The sequence below is a fragment of the Lissotriton vulgaris genome, chromosome 5, assembly GCF_964263255.1.
Source record: "Lissotriton vulgaris chromosome 5, aLisVul1.2, whole genome shotgun sequence".
Taxonomy (NCBI): domain Eukaryota; kingdom Metazoa; phylum Chordata; class Amphibia; order Caudata; family Salamandridae; genus Lissotriton; species Lissotriton vulgaris.
In genome coordinates, this window is record NC_141693.1 from 268,165,213 (window position 1) to 268,178,959 (window position 13,747).

Consider the following 13,747-nt stretch of genomic DNA (forward strand, 5'->3'; position numbering starts at 1 on the left):
GATATATCAAAATTACTTCCTCCTGCCCCTTGGTGGGATTAGAAAGAATTTGTATGCACCATACATAAAAACGCTTTCATTTACAAGCATATGAGTGTCTTGTGTAGGGTCTCCTCGCTTCTTTCAATATGGTCATGCAGTCCTGTGGAAGGCCTAAATGACCATACTGGAGGACCTCAAGAGCCATGCTGCCAAGTTCACTGAGGGAAGGTTGGGGTGATGAATCCTGCCGTTCATCTTGTACAGAATATCCGGTCTACATGGCAGCCTCTTGTGTGGACATATTGACAGATGCAGAAGGTCTGGGTACCACCACTGCGTCTGCCAGTCCGGAGCAATCAGGATCATTGTAGTGTCTGAGTGCGAGAGCTTGGTCACCACCTTCTGGAAGAGAGGAACGAGTGGAAAGGAGTACACAAATGTCCCGGACCAGTCGATCAAAAGGGCACTGCCCTTCAATCCTGGCCGGTAGTACCTTGAGGAGAAGTCTCTGCATTTTGTGTTTTTGTCGTCCGCGAACAGATCTATGCTTGGATGACCCTAAGCCAGGAAAATTTCTTCGACCACCTTGTCGTTGAGAACCCAGACCTGCTGGTCCTCGAAGTGTCGGCTGAGAGCATCCGCTTGAGAATTCTGCTCTCCCGGCAGGTGAACCGCTGTGATGGATAGATTCCTCGCCAGGAGCCAGTGCCAAAGGGTCTGAACTTCCAAAGAGAGTGTCCTCCAGCGAGTTCCCCCCTGTTTGTTCAGGTAGTACATCGTGGTGTGTCCGTCTGTACTAGGATGGAACTCGTCTGAATCAAAGGGAGGAAAGCCTTGAGAGCGAGATGACCAGCTATTAGCTTCAACATGTTTATGTGGTTCAATTGCTCTTTTAAGGACCAGCGGCCTAGCGTCGAGAGACCCCATGTCAGCCCCTCATCCTTCTAGGGATGAGTCTGTGAAGGAGAAGTTTGATGGAATAGAACCCCTACTCTCAGGTTGTCCTTAATCCACCACAGGATGGATGCTTTGGCTGCTTGTGACAGAAATATTTTGTCTTCCCAGCGAGATGTCCGTTGATCCCATTTGTCCTTCAGATCCTGCTGTAGAGGACACCTTCTCAGCCTGGCATTGGAAACCAGAAAAATGCAGGATGTCATTGACCCTAGCAGGGAGGCAGAAGACAGATTGTTGGCTAAAATTGGTCTGCCTTTCCGTGTGATGGATAATTGTCTCTCCTCCGAAAGAAACACTTTTCCTAGCTCGGAGTCTATCATAGCCCCCAGGTAGTTGATTCTTTGTGTGGGCTGCTGTGTCGACTTTTTGAAGTTCACATGGAGACCCAGTTGATGACAAAGATCTAGGCACTTTTGGAAATCGTTCCTCACAATCTGGGGAAGAGGGGCCTTTCAGCAGCCATCGTCCAGATATGCGTAGACAAAGATGCCTCTGCATCGTAGAGTGGCTGCCACTACTGCCATGCACTTGGTGAACACTCAGGGAGCTGACTTCAGCCCGAAGGGCAGTACTTTGAATTGAAAGTAGGACGATCCGACTAGAAATCGTGAAAGTAGTCATCTTGCAGATCCAGCGAACACATCCAATCCCCTAGACGTAGATGAGAATATATTTGATGGAGAGCCAACATGCAAAACTTCTACCGTTTGATGGACTTGTTGAGTGTTCGCAGATCCAGAATGGGCCAGTATTCTGATATTTGACCTTTCTTCTTTACCAATAAGTATCTTGAATAGACTCCTCGACCTCTTTGTGATTTTGCTACCTTCTCTATGGCTGACTTGCATAGAAGGACCGCCACTGCCCTTTGTAGTATGTTGATCTGGTGGCACGATGATGGCACGGGAGGGATCGAGGGTGGACGACATTGAAAACTTAGAGAGTACCCATTCTGTAGCGAAGCGAACACCTACTGGTCCTTTGTGATAGCTCGCCACTCTTGCAGATGATTTGCAATACTTCCCCCCCACTGGAGCGGTGGACGGTGATGGAGGAAGCGGGCACTCGTTGCTTGGTTGGAGTCTTTGTGGAGGTGGAGAATTGGTGATTTGCTCCTCTTCCTCTGGAAGGTCTACGGCCCTGGTACTGTGATTTTTGTTGACCCTGCTGGCTTTGGTATTTTTGCCAATGAGGGGTTTGAACCCTCTGTTGGAAGGATCGTTGATCATAAGGGCGGTAGCGGCGACTGAACTCTTTTTTTCTTCTCCAACCCCACCCCCTTCAGGGTATCCAGCTGAGTCTTTATCCGGGCCATTTCCTCATCCACATGAGTACCGAATGAAGATGAGCCGGAAAAAGCTACCCTCCTGTAAGATCTCCACTTAGTCCTTATGGTCTTTCTTGGTCAGTTTTTCTGTGAAGCGTTGGAGAAAGTCCCACAGAGATCTATCGTAGCGCCCCAAGATTGCAGATGCACTGGAAACTTTAAGCATAGAAGCGGACGTGCTACATACCTTTCTCCCCCACGAATCCTGCATCTTGCTCTCCTTGTCTGGTGGTACTGTAGACAAGGAATCTACTGAATGGGTCTTCCTAGCCGCAGCTATAATTAGTCCGGTGGTGGATCGACTTAAGGAAGAAAGGGTCCTCAAAGGGTGATATTTCTTTAGAATTCTCGCCGGAGCAGTTTTGAGTGTTGCCGGCCTGAGGAAGATGTCCATAACCGGTTTGATGAGCCCCGGTACCAATGGAAGTAAGTGTCTAAATGCTGCCCTCTGGTGTAAAGTTTTGAAAATTACATGCTACGGGCTCTGTTGAGTTGGCATAGGAATGCTCAGCTTGTTAGCTCCCTTGGAAAGCACATCTTGGAACGTGCTAACATCGTCCACCGGAAAGATCCTCGACGGTGGACTGTCGGTAAGGGTGGGCAAGTAGTCTCTTTTTGAAGAATGGGTTGAGGAGGTGGAAAGCATTGGAGATCTGCGCCTTCTCCTTCTGCTGGGTGATCTTGATCTCCTCCTGGAGGAAGGTGCTGGAGTGCGATAGCGAGCTCTATCTCTTGCCGGAGAGAGATCCGCAGGCTGTACCAGGCGGGTAAGAGGAGACCTATAAAGAGGGCTTGATGCACGCCGTGCGCCTGACGACTGCGCAGAATCAGCCCAGTGGTGCAGAGGGCCCATCCAACGTGGTGAGCGATGAATAGATGGTGTCCTCTGCTCTTACAGGAGAGCGATGTGCGGGTAGAGACTGAGGTCCATCCAAATGAGACTATTTAACTGAACGTTGATTCTGAGATGGAGAGGCCGGATTACTTGATATCAATATCACCACCTCCGGACATCTAGACATGGAGATGGAGCCTGCTCTCAACGTCGCTGATGGAGATGGAAAAAGGCTTGTAAGAACTGACACCAACGGAGACTTCTGCCTCTGCGTCGTCTGTGATGGAGATCCCGGTCACAAAGTCGACCTTCCCCTTCTTGGCGGAGACTTCTGTGTCGAACCGGACTATAATGAGATAGACCTCTGCCTCAAAGTTGATAGTCTTCTCTTCGATGGAGACCTCTGCCTCAATGTCGATCGTCTTCTCTTCGACGGAGACGTCGGATGTGAAACTGGCGGGACCCATGCCTCGATGTTGAACTCCTTGCGGACGTCGGCGGAAGTCTTTTCCTCGACTGTCGTTGTTCCGACGACCTATGTCTTGACGTTGACCTGCGTGATGCCGGTCGTTGCTGAAAGACCGTCGGCGGAGGATCTTGTCTCGACGCCGGACGCTTCTCCAACGCCGCTGGAGACCTGGCCCTCCTGTTTGTGTTCCTTCTATGGGAAGGCCTGGCGGGTCACATGTGAATCCAGAAAACTCTTCAAGCTGCAAAACTACTCCTACAGGTAGGTAAACATTTCGTTTTGCAGCGTGAATCCTTTTCTGGATTCACATGCTGTGCATCAGATTATGTAGCGGTTTCTCCCGTGCTTGGGAGGCTGTGGTAGAAGTAAGACTTTGCAAACAGGTGTTGAAGTATACTTTGTCCAATTTGATCTTCCTTATTCATCTGTAAATCTACACAATAATGCTTTGTAAAGGTGTGTGGTGATGCCCATGTTGCTGCTGCGCAGATAGCATCGATGGGTATATTGGCCATAAAAGCTAGAGTCGCTCCTTTCTTCCTAGTGGAGTGAGCTGCTAGTTGTATTGTTAGTTCCTTTTTGGCATTGGTATAGCTTCATTGGATAGCTTGTACTATCCATCTTGTAATAGTTGCCTTCGTGACAGCTGATCCTGTGTTTGTTATGTGAGTAAGCAACAAAAAACTGCTTTCCTTTCCTGATTGTTCAGTCTTTTGCAGATAGTACAGTAGTTCTCTCCTTACATCCAGGGTATGGAGGCTTTTTTCTGCTTTATTTTTGGGACTTTTGAAGAAAACTGGTAAGATGATGTTTAGATTTAAGTGATATTTAGGTACCACCTTTGGTAACCTTTGGTAACCTTATCCTTGTGGATTTGCAAGTAGGGTTCTTGAATAGTTAGTGCTTGTAGTTCACTTATTCTCCGTAGTGATGTTATAGCAATGAGAAAGGTTGTTGTGAGAGTAATATGTTTGAGGTCAGCTGTATGCATGGGCTCAAAAAGGTTTAGTCATTAGTTGAGACAATATTATATTTAAACTCCATGTTGGTACAGGAGCAGTTCTTAGTGGAGCTATTCTTTTAGCTCCTTCTAAAAACCTTTTTGGGGGCGTGGCCAAGATGGCGGGGTGAGCGGACGCTTCCTCCCGTAGCTCCTCCGGCCCGGCTCAGCTCGAGCCCCGTTTTCTGCGTTTCTCTCCCCCGCTGCTGCTCAGCGGGCGAGAGAAATGTGCCAGAGTTCCTGGTGCACGCATTGATACCACTTTGGCTCTCATCGCCTCGGAGGAAGCACTTCGAAAGTCTGTTCAAAGATTGGAGCACGGAGGAGATCCTGAGGGGCGGAGCGAACTGCGGTGCTGTCCGGGCACCTCGGCTGGGCCTGGTGCTGAAAGCAGACAATCCGGAGAGGATCGGACCCGCTGCGCTCCGGGGAATAACAGAATCCTCCGGCCGGCGTCTTGGTGGCCGATGTTTTGGTGGCACAGTCGACTTTGGATTTGTGTTGGCGCTTTGGCCCTCCGCTAGTGACAACGACACACGACGCGGTGCGGATCCCGGCCCGGAGGCGACGGCCGGCGGCCTCACCACGGGGGCCGGCCCATAGGGGCCCTTCGGTGAGGCTGTGGGACATTGGCTGTGGACTTTCTTCGATCGCGGTATTCCGGGGGTCGCCAGTGGTCTTGCCAGCCCGGGCCTCTTCCTGGCCCCGCCCTACCGCCATCTTGCCCCTGAAGAGCTGGCGTTGGTGGCCTCCGTCCGTGCCTCTGGCTGGCGGACGCTTGTTCTCGCCTATACTACTGGTCTAACTCCCCGAGGGGCAAGCTGCGGAGAGACTCCTGCTTTGGCCCCCCGGTCGCCACCCTGGCCGGGTGTCGCGGCTGGCTGTACCCGGGCCGGGCAGCCATTTTGTCGCTTGTGACGCAGCACTCCTGCTATCAGTGCGGTCTCCACATCTGGCGCCCACGGGCGACTGGACACCTCTGAGGCGGCCGGACTTGGGCCTGGACTACTACAGCGACCGCGATGTCTGGAAGAGGCGGCTCGAGGAAGGGGGACCGCACCCTGCCGGACATGCTTGGCAGGTCCCAGCAGTTGCGGGACAGAACACAACCGTCGCCGGGATCCTCCCGGGCCTCGGCAGATGTGGCTGGGGGCGAACCACCGGTCACGAGGTCCTTTATGGAGGAATTGTTTAGTTCCCTCAAGGAAGACTTCCAGACATTGAAGAAGGAAGTGGCCAGCGAAGTCCGCGAGGTCCGCAGAGAGGTGGAGGGCCTTGGCGAGCGAGTGGAGACTGTGGAGACTGTGGAGACGGCGGGCCAGCGCCGAGACGAAGAAATAGTCCATCTTCAGCAGGACGTTCTTCGCCTCCGGGAGCAATGTGTCGAGCTCCAGGCCCACTCCGAGGACCTCGAGAACAGGTCCAGACGGAACAACATCCGGGTGCGGGGTGTCCCGCCCGCCGACGAGGGGACCGATTTGGTGGCCTATCTGCAGGACTTGTTCCGTGAGATCTTGGGGGAAGATGCAGACTTCCCGGTCCGTATCGACAGAGCGCATTGAGTGGGCCGACAGCGCCAGTCATCGGCGCCCCCCCCGGACATTTTGGCGTTCTTGCCCGACTTTCCTTTGAAGGAACGCATCATGGCGGAGGCCCGAAAGAAGCAGCCTTTAACTTTCAGGGAGCGGCCTGTCGCACTCTATCAAGATCTGTCCGCCATTACGCTACAGAAGCGCAGGTCCTTCAGGATTGCCACTGACTTTCTGCGCGAGCACGAGACGCCCTACTCCTGGGGACACCCTTTCCGTCTGATTTTTAGATGGAACGGGGCGCTACACCAACTGCACTCCCTTCAAGACATCTGCGGAGTGCTGGGACTCACGGCCACGGAGGAGGACGGGGCTACGCCGACATGGAGGCGCCCAGAGAGACGGAGCAGACGGAGATCGACGAGGAGGCAATCACCGGCGGCCGCGAGTCGCCCTGATTCTCCCACCATCAGGGCGGATATGGCGGATGCTCTGAGAACAGCAGCCAGAAACCTGCCCGACTCCAATGGCGTGGCCATGACGGCCTGATTTCACTCCGGGGGGAGAGATTCTTAGCCTCTACGATGCCGAGTTGGGGCAGGGGGTTGGGAGGGGGAGGTTGGAGGTGAGTGGCTGAACGTCCACATTGCTGGATTCTACGGACTTGCCCGACCGGGCTTGACTGAGACAATGGGGTGTTTCCATTTGCTTTTGTTGGTGTTTCTGGCCAGTTGCCAGGAGTACGTATTGGGAGGGTGTAAGGGTTGTTTTGTTGTTGGGGGGGTCCCGTGTAATGTTGCTCATGCTCTTGCTCGGCCTGTCCAGGCCTTCCCCGCGCGCGCGCCCCATGCGCCCCGCCCGCTGATCCCTTGCTTGCTGCGTAGCGCTTCTGCTCCCCGGATGGAATGCCGTTAAAGGTAGTGACCCTTAATGTTAAGGGTCTGAATAACCCTGTGAAACGTAGAGCGATCCTATCCCTGTTGGAGGGGACGCAAGCGGATTTATATGCCTTCTGCAGGAGACCCATTTGCTGCCCAAAGATTGCCATAGGCTGCGCTCTGCCAAGTTCCCCACCCAGTTCTTCTCCTCAGCTGCGAACAAGACTGCGGGCGTAGCCATTCTTCTAGCTACCTCCTTTAGAGGCGAGGTTCTGTATAAATATGCTGAACAAAAGGGAAGGCTTCTTGTATATCGCATGCGACTTGGGGGAATAGCTTTTACGGTTGGCTCCGTTTATAGCCCGAATGATCACCAGGATCGCTTCCTGGATTCAGTGTTGGTGGATGTCACTGCCTCGCCTGATCGCCATGTTGTCCTGGGGGGAGATCTTAACATCGTCTTCGACTCAGCTATGGATAGGTCGGCGCAGCGCTCCCCGCAGACGGGGAGCTTTCCCGCGCGGTAAAGGACCGGATTGTGGAGATGGATTTGCACGACCTCTGGCGCGCTATGCACCCCACCGATAGGGATTATTCCTATTTTTCCCATGCTCATCGCACTTACTCGCGGCTGGACTACCTCCTGGTGAGTGGCCCGCTGCGCACTGCCGCCACGGCGGCGGACATCGGAGTACTTTCCCTGTCCGACCATGCGCCAGTTTCTGGTGTTTTCAAATGGCCAGCGGCCTCTCCCTCATGAGGGATGTGGCGGCTTCGCGATACTCTTTTACAGAAGAAGTCTGTTGTGAAGCGCGTAGGGGAGGTCATTCAGGACTATTTGGTTCACAATGGCAACTCCGACACGTCTCAGGCAACGCAGTGGGCTGCCTTGAAGGCGGTCCTCCGTGGGGACTTTATTTCCATCTCCTCAGCCGAGAACAGGGAACGACAGCGTAAGAGGGACGAACTGACTGCGCAGGTCAGGGAGCTTGAGCAGGTTCACCGCCGTACAGGGGCCCCTCGCGTTTGGAGGCAACTGAAGGCGGCGAGGAAGCTCCTGTCGGCACTGGATCTGGATAGGGCGGAGTATGCCGCTTTGCGCCTGAAGCATGCCTTTTACTCAGGGGGGGACAGGTGTGGTAAGCTCCTGGCCCATCGGCTCAGGGTTGCACAGCAGCGTAATGTGGTGAAGGAACTGGTAGGAGCGGACGGGGTTACTGTTTCAGGTGACGCGGAGGTGGCGGAATCCTTTCGTAGCTTCTACGAAACATTGTATGCTGCGGAGCCCTCCTCGCCGCAGGACGCCGAGGACTATCTGGAGTCAGTGGCCCTCCCGGTGCTAGAGCCCGCCCAGGCGGACCATCTAGAGAGGGACATCCATGTGGAGGAAGTCATCTCCGCTATAGCGCGACTGAAGCACGGTAAGGCCCCGGGCCCGGATGGCTATACGGCCTTGTTTTATAAGACTTTCTGCTCCACGGTAGCACCAATCCTGGCTCGACTGTTCAACTCCTTCTCCAAGCCTGGCGCTGTCCCACCGGACCTTCTTAACGCGACGGTGACGGTCATCCCGAAACCCGGGAAGGATCGGACCTTGTGTGGTTCGTACAGGCCCATTTCACTCTTAAATGTTGACCTCAAGTTATATACGGGGATCCTAGCGCCCAGGCTTGGCCTGCACCTACCAGGACTGGTGGAGGCGGATCAGGCTGGCTTTGTACCCGGTAGACAGATGGTGGACAACACCAAGAGAGTGACGCACGTACTAGAAAAGGCCTCACGTATCCCGGGGGAGCGGATGTTGCTATCGGTTGATGCGGAGAAGGCCTTTGACAGAGTTCATTGGCCGTACCTTGAGCTGGTTCTCAGGAAACTGGGAATCGGCGAGAAGTTTCGCACCATGGTCTTTAATTGTTATAGAAGACCATCGGCGTCGGTGCGGGTCAATGGGTGTAGCTCCGGTAGCTTTGCTATCGAACGTGGTACGAGACAAGGTTGCCCCCTCTCGCCACTTTTGTTCGCCCTTTACATGGAGCCGTTCGCCCAGCGGGTCCGCAATAATCCTGACGCTATTGGGGTTAAGATGGGCCAATATGTCCATACTGTTAGCCTTTACGCGGACGATGTCCTGCCGACCCTGGACGACCCCAGGAGGTCCCTCTCTGCTTGCGTCCAAGAATTGAACGCCTTTGCACGTGTGGCCGGCTTTAAAATGAATATGGCCAAGTCGGCGGCATTGGACGTGTCACTAGCCACGGACACCAGGAGAGACCTTCAGCGTCTTTTCCCCATGCAGTGGTCCTCGTCTACGGTGCCGTACCTAGGGATCCTGCTGGCGCCCTCGCTGCCTGAGATGGTGACGGCCAACTACTCTTCCCTAAGCAGGAAGATCAAGGAGGAACTCGGCCGATGGAGCAAAGGCCTGCTTTCGTGGCTGGGCCGTATTGCGGCGGTGAAGATGACGGTGCTGCCCCAGATTCTGTATCTCTTTCGCGCTCTACCTCTCCAGCCCCCTGTGGGTTGGATACAGCAAACGCAGGCTGACATCTCCCGCTTCGTTTGGCAAGGCCGCAGGCCTCGGATGAAGAGGGTCCTCTCCACGCTCGCTCCGGAGGCGGGGGGTCTTGGTATCCCGGACCTCCGGAAGTACTTTCAAGCGGCGCAACTGCGATACTTGGTGGAGTGGAGCAGGTGGGACTCCGACAAACACTGGCTTTTCCAAGACCAGGCGGTGGCGGGCCGTACCCTCCAGGAGGTTCCGTTCCTGCGCCGTGCGCATCGCCCGGCTAATCTTTACGCCTCCTTTGTTACGCGGGTCCCCCTGCGGGTGTGGGATGCGGTTTGCGAGGTCCGTGAACTGACTACCTTCCCTTCGCCGTTCACGCCCATAGTGGGTAACCCGGACTTTACCCCAGGCTTGGAGCCAGGAGCCTTTTCCCATTGGGTGAGCGCAGGCTGCAGGGCCCTTTTCCAGATTTACGGGCCGGAGGGCGTGATTCCCTTCCAACAGCTCCGACAGGAATTCGGCCTGACGGAGATGGACAGACTGCGCTATATGCAGGTTCGACATTGGGCTCTCCAACCCCAGGTACGCGACGTCGCATCCCGCCAAATCACGCCATATGAGCGGTGGCTGGTGACCCGGGCCTCGGACGCCAAGCTCATTACTGATTTGTACAAATTCCTTCAACCTCCGGCGTTCCACTACCATAACCAGGGGAGGGAGCGCTGGCACAGAGAACTGGGCAGGACACTAAGCCACAAGGAATGGGACAAGATCGCATATCGGGCGAGGCACTCGGCATACCACACTGGGCTTACGGAGACCTTTACTAAGGTGTCTACCTACTGGTATTACACCCCGGAGAGGCTGTATGAAATGCATAAACATACCGACAAAGGGTGTTGGCGGGGTTGCGGACAAGAGGGTACCCTTTCGCACATTCTTTGGGCTTGCCCGGTGCTTACTGCTTATTGGAAGGAGGTTTTGGACGAGGTAGATAAGCACTTTGGAATTGAAGGCCGCGCTTCCCCGCGTATGTTTTGTTGGGCCTTCCCAATGACCTAATGTACCCATTGAAGTCTCGCAGGGGTAGGCAGATTGCTATTGCGCTAGGCTCAGCGGTCCAGAATATTCTTATCCATTGGCGCACCGCCACTGTCCCCTCCCTTACTGGTTGGCTACATAGACTCTGGCAGGTATTGGGCATGGAGAAGATGTCGCTAACGGTAGCTGGGAATGTAGATCAGTTCGAGGAGCTATGGCAACCTTTCCTGGCACTACTGTCCACGGAATTCCGGGAACTCACATGCCCGAGGTATCTTCGTTTTCTTAGGCTGACACCACCGGCGACCCCGGGGGATTAGAACGAATGGGGGGTACGATCTTAGGGGATGGGATGTGGGCTGTTTGGGGCGGGTTATTCTAATACGGGCCATTGGACGGGGAAGTTGGGGTATTGTTTCTTTCCTTCCTTTTCTTTTCTTTTTAGGGGGGAGGGGCTCGGAGGGACTGGGTTATGCTTTGTTAGATTGCTGTTGGCTACTCGCGCTCAGCTTTGGGTGGGGGGTTGGGGTACATGAGAGGGTTATGTGAATTGCCTTATTGCCTTACATTTGATGTCTTCCCCTTCTGGACCACTGACCCCCCCCCCCATGACCATCGCTTCTCAAACACGCCTCAATTTATCCTTCACTGCATTGTATGTAACCTTAACCTCCTATTCCCTTCCCCATGTTTCTTTTGTCTTAATACAAATGCTTTAAACCTAAAAACCTTTTTATGACTGGTCTTGTAAAAAAATCTTTTGCATGTTTTTCCTCTTGTGTATGCCACTATGGCAGCGAGGTGCACTTTTAGGCTGGAAAAATTGATGTTGCTGTCTAAGAGGTAGGTAAGATATGTAACTACTGTTTCCTTTGTATTTATTGAATTAGTATTGTTGTTAACGGTGCACCCTGTGGTATATCGCTTCCACTTTGCTGAATAGCATTTTCTTGTTGACTGTTTTCTTGCTTCTTTTAGAATTTCCGTGCTTCTGGACGGCAGACTGAGGTGTCCAAATTCTTTGTATTCAGGCGCCAAGCCGCTAGTTGTAGAGTCGCTGGTTCTGGGTGAAAGATTTTGACCTGTTGCATTGTGAGCAGGTCTTTTTGTGCTTTGATCCTGATCATTTCTCCCTTTGAGAGTTCTAGAAGCAATGAGAATTATATTTGTTCCTGGTTCTTTTGCTTTTGTAGTACTCTTTCCATCAGGGGAACTGGTGGAAAGGCATAGACAAATGACTGAGACCAATTGAGTGAAAGTGCATTTCCCTTTGACAGGTGTTGTGGAAACCTGGATGCAAAGTTTTGGCATTTCTTGTTCTGCATTGTTGCAAAGAGGTCCAACACTGACGTTCCCCATTTGTTGAATAGGTATTGTACTGTTTGCTTTAGCTCCCATTCGTGTGAGCAGCTGTTTTGTCTGCTTAATTGGTCTGCTGTGATGTCTACCCCTGGTAGATGTACTGTCTGCAGAATGATTTGTTGTGGTATTGCCCATTGCCAGATTTCCTGCGCAAGTTTGCTATGGGGAAAGGACTTTATTCTACCCAGTTTGTTCAGGTAGAACATTGTAGTTGTGTTGTCTGTTTGTATTAGAATGGTTTTCCCCTGAACCAGTATCTGGAATGCTTTGAGTGCCAGTAGAACCGTTTTCATTTCTAAGAAATTGATGTGCTTCGTGGAGTCTTGTTCGCTCCATTGACCATGAACCTTTGGCTGGTTGGGATGCGCTCCACAACCGTTGAGGGATGCATCCATGGTGATTGTTACAGATGGAGAAGTGTTCCTGAAAGGTCTCCCCTGTACTATGTTGTTGGATGCCCACCATTGTGTATCTGCTTGCACCTTTTATTTATTTATTTATTTATTTGAGCGATTTTTAGAGCGCGCAAATACCCAAGGGTGTCTCGGCGCTATAGTTGCAGAACTCTCATATGGGAAGGGGAGGTTAGGCTGAGAACAACCAGGTTTTGAGTTTTTTCCTGAAATTGAGTAGAGTCGCGGCAGTTTTGATGTGGAGGGGCAGCGTATTCCACAGTTTGGCTGTGGCGACGGAGAAGCGTTTGTCGCCCCAATTAGCTCTTCTTGTGCGAGGGACTCTTAGCAAGTGGGCTGAGGATGAGCGTAATGTTCTTGGGTGTTCGAGCGGGCAGAAGGCTTGTCTTAGAAATAATGGGCCTCGGTTGTGGATAGCTTTATATGCTATGCATAAAGCCTTGAATTTGATCCGACTCTTTACTGGCAGCCAGTGTAGCTGTCGGATGTAAGGGGAGATAGATGAAAATTTAGGGATAGATAGCAGGGTCCTAGCTGCTGCATTTTGCACTGTCTGCAATTTGTTGAGGACCTTTTGTTGTGCGTTTAGTAGCAAGGCATTACAGTAGTCTGTTTTGGAGGAGACTAAAGTGCTGACTAAGGTTTTGCCTGCAGATGGAGGTAGGTAAGGGGTTAGCTTTTTGATCCTTTTTAAAATGTGGAAGGAAGAGGAAACCACCGAATTAGCATGCTGTTGGAAGGACATCTTGTTATCGAAAATGACTCCTAGGTTGCGTACCTTGGTCACTGGTTCTGGAGGTTGTCCCATCTGAGGTGGCCACCATTGCGGGGACCATGTAGGTTGCAGCCTCCCGAATGTCATCACTTCTGTCTTATCAGAATTTAGTTTGAGACAGTTGGATGACATCCAGGAGCTTATTGCCTTCATTCCGTCTTGGAAGTTGGCTGCCACAGAAATGCCATCATTGTATACTGACAACACCAGTTGGGTGTCGTCAGCGTAAGTAGTGAGGGAAATTCCTTATGATTTTATGACCCTCGCTAAGTCAGAAACATATATGTTGAAAAGTGTCGGACTTAGCGAGGGTCCCTGCGGTACTCCACAAGGCAGAGAGAAGGTCCAAGAGATGTATTTACCTATTTTCACTGTTTGAGGGCGGTTGGACAGAAATGAAGCAAGAAGTTTTTTGGCTTTGTTTTTTATTCCTATGGCCGCGACACGGTCGATCAGAGTAACATGATCGACCGTGTCGAAGGCTGCGGAGAGATCCAAAAGTATCAGTATCGCAGAACCTCCGTTATCCATTGTGGATCTTATCTCGTCCGCTGCTTTTAGGAGCGCAGTTTCTATTCCGTGGCCTTGTCTAAACCCAAACTGGGTGTCGTCCAGTAGGTTGTTGTCATGTATGTAGGTTGATAACTGAGTGTTCATGATTTTTTCAAAAATC

At 52.3% G+C, this 13,747-nt stretch overlaps 1 protein-coding gene across 15 annotated transcripts in view; it reads right to left on the reverse strand.

The window, feature by feature from the left end:
• The window catches only part of KIF1B (kinesin family member 1B), a 1,388,545-nt gene that overhangs the window by 912,473 nt on the left and 462,325 nt on the right, over positions 1-13,747 (reverse strand). The window lies entirely within an intron of this gene.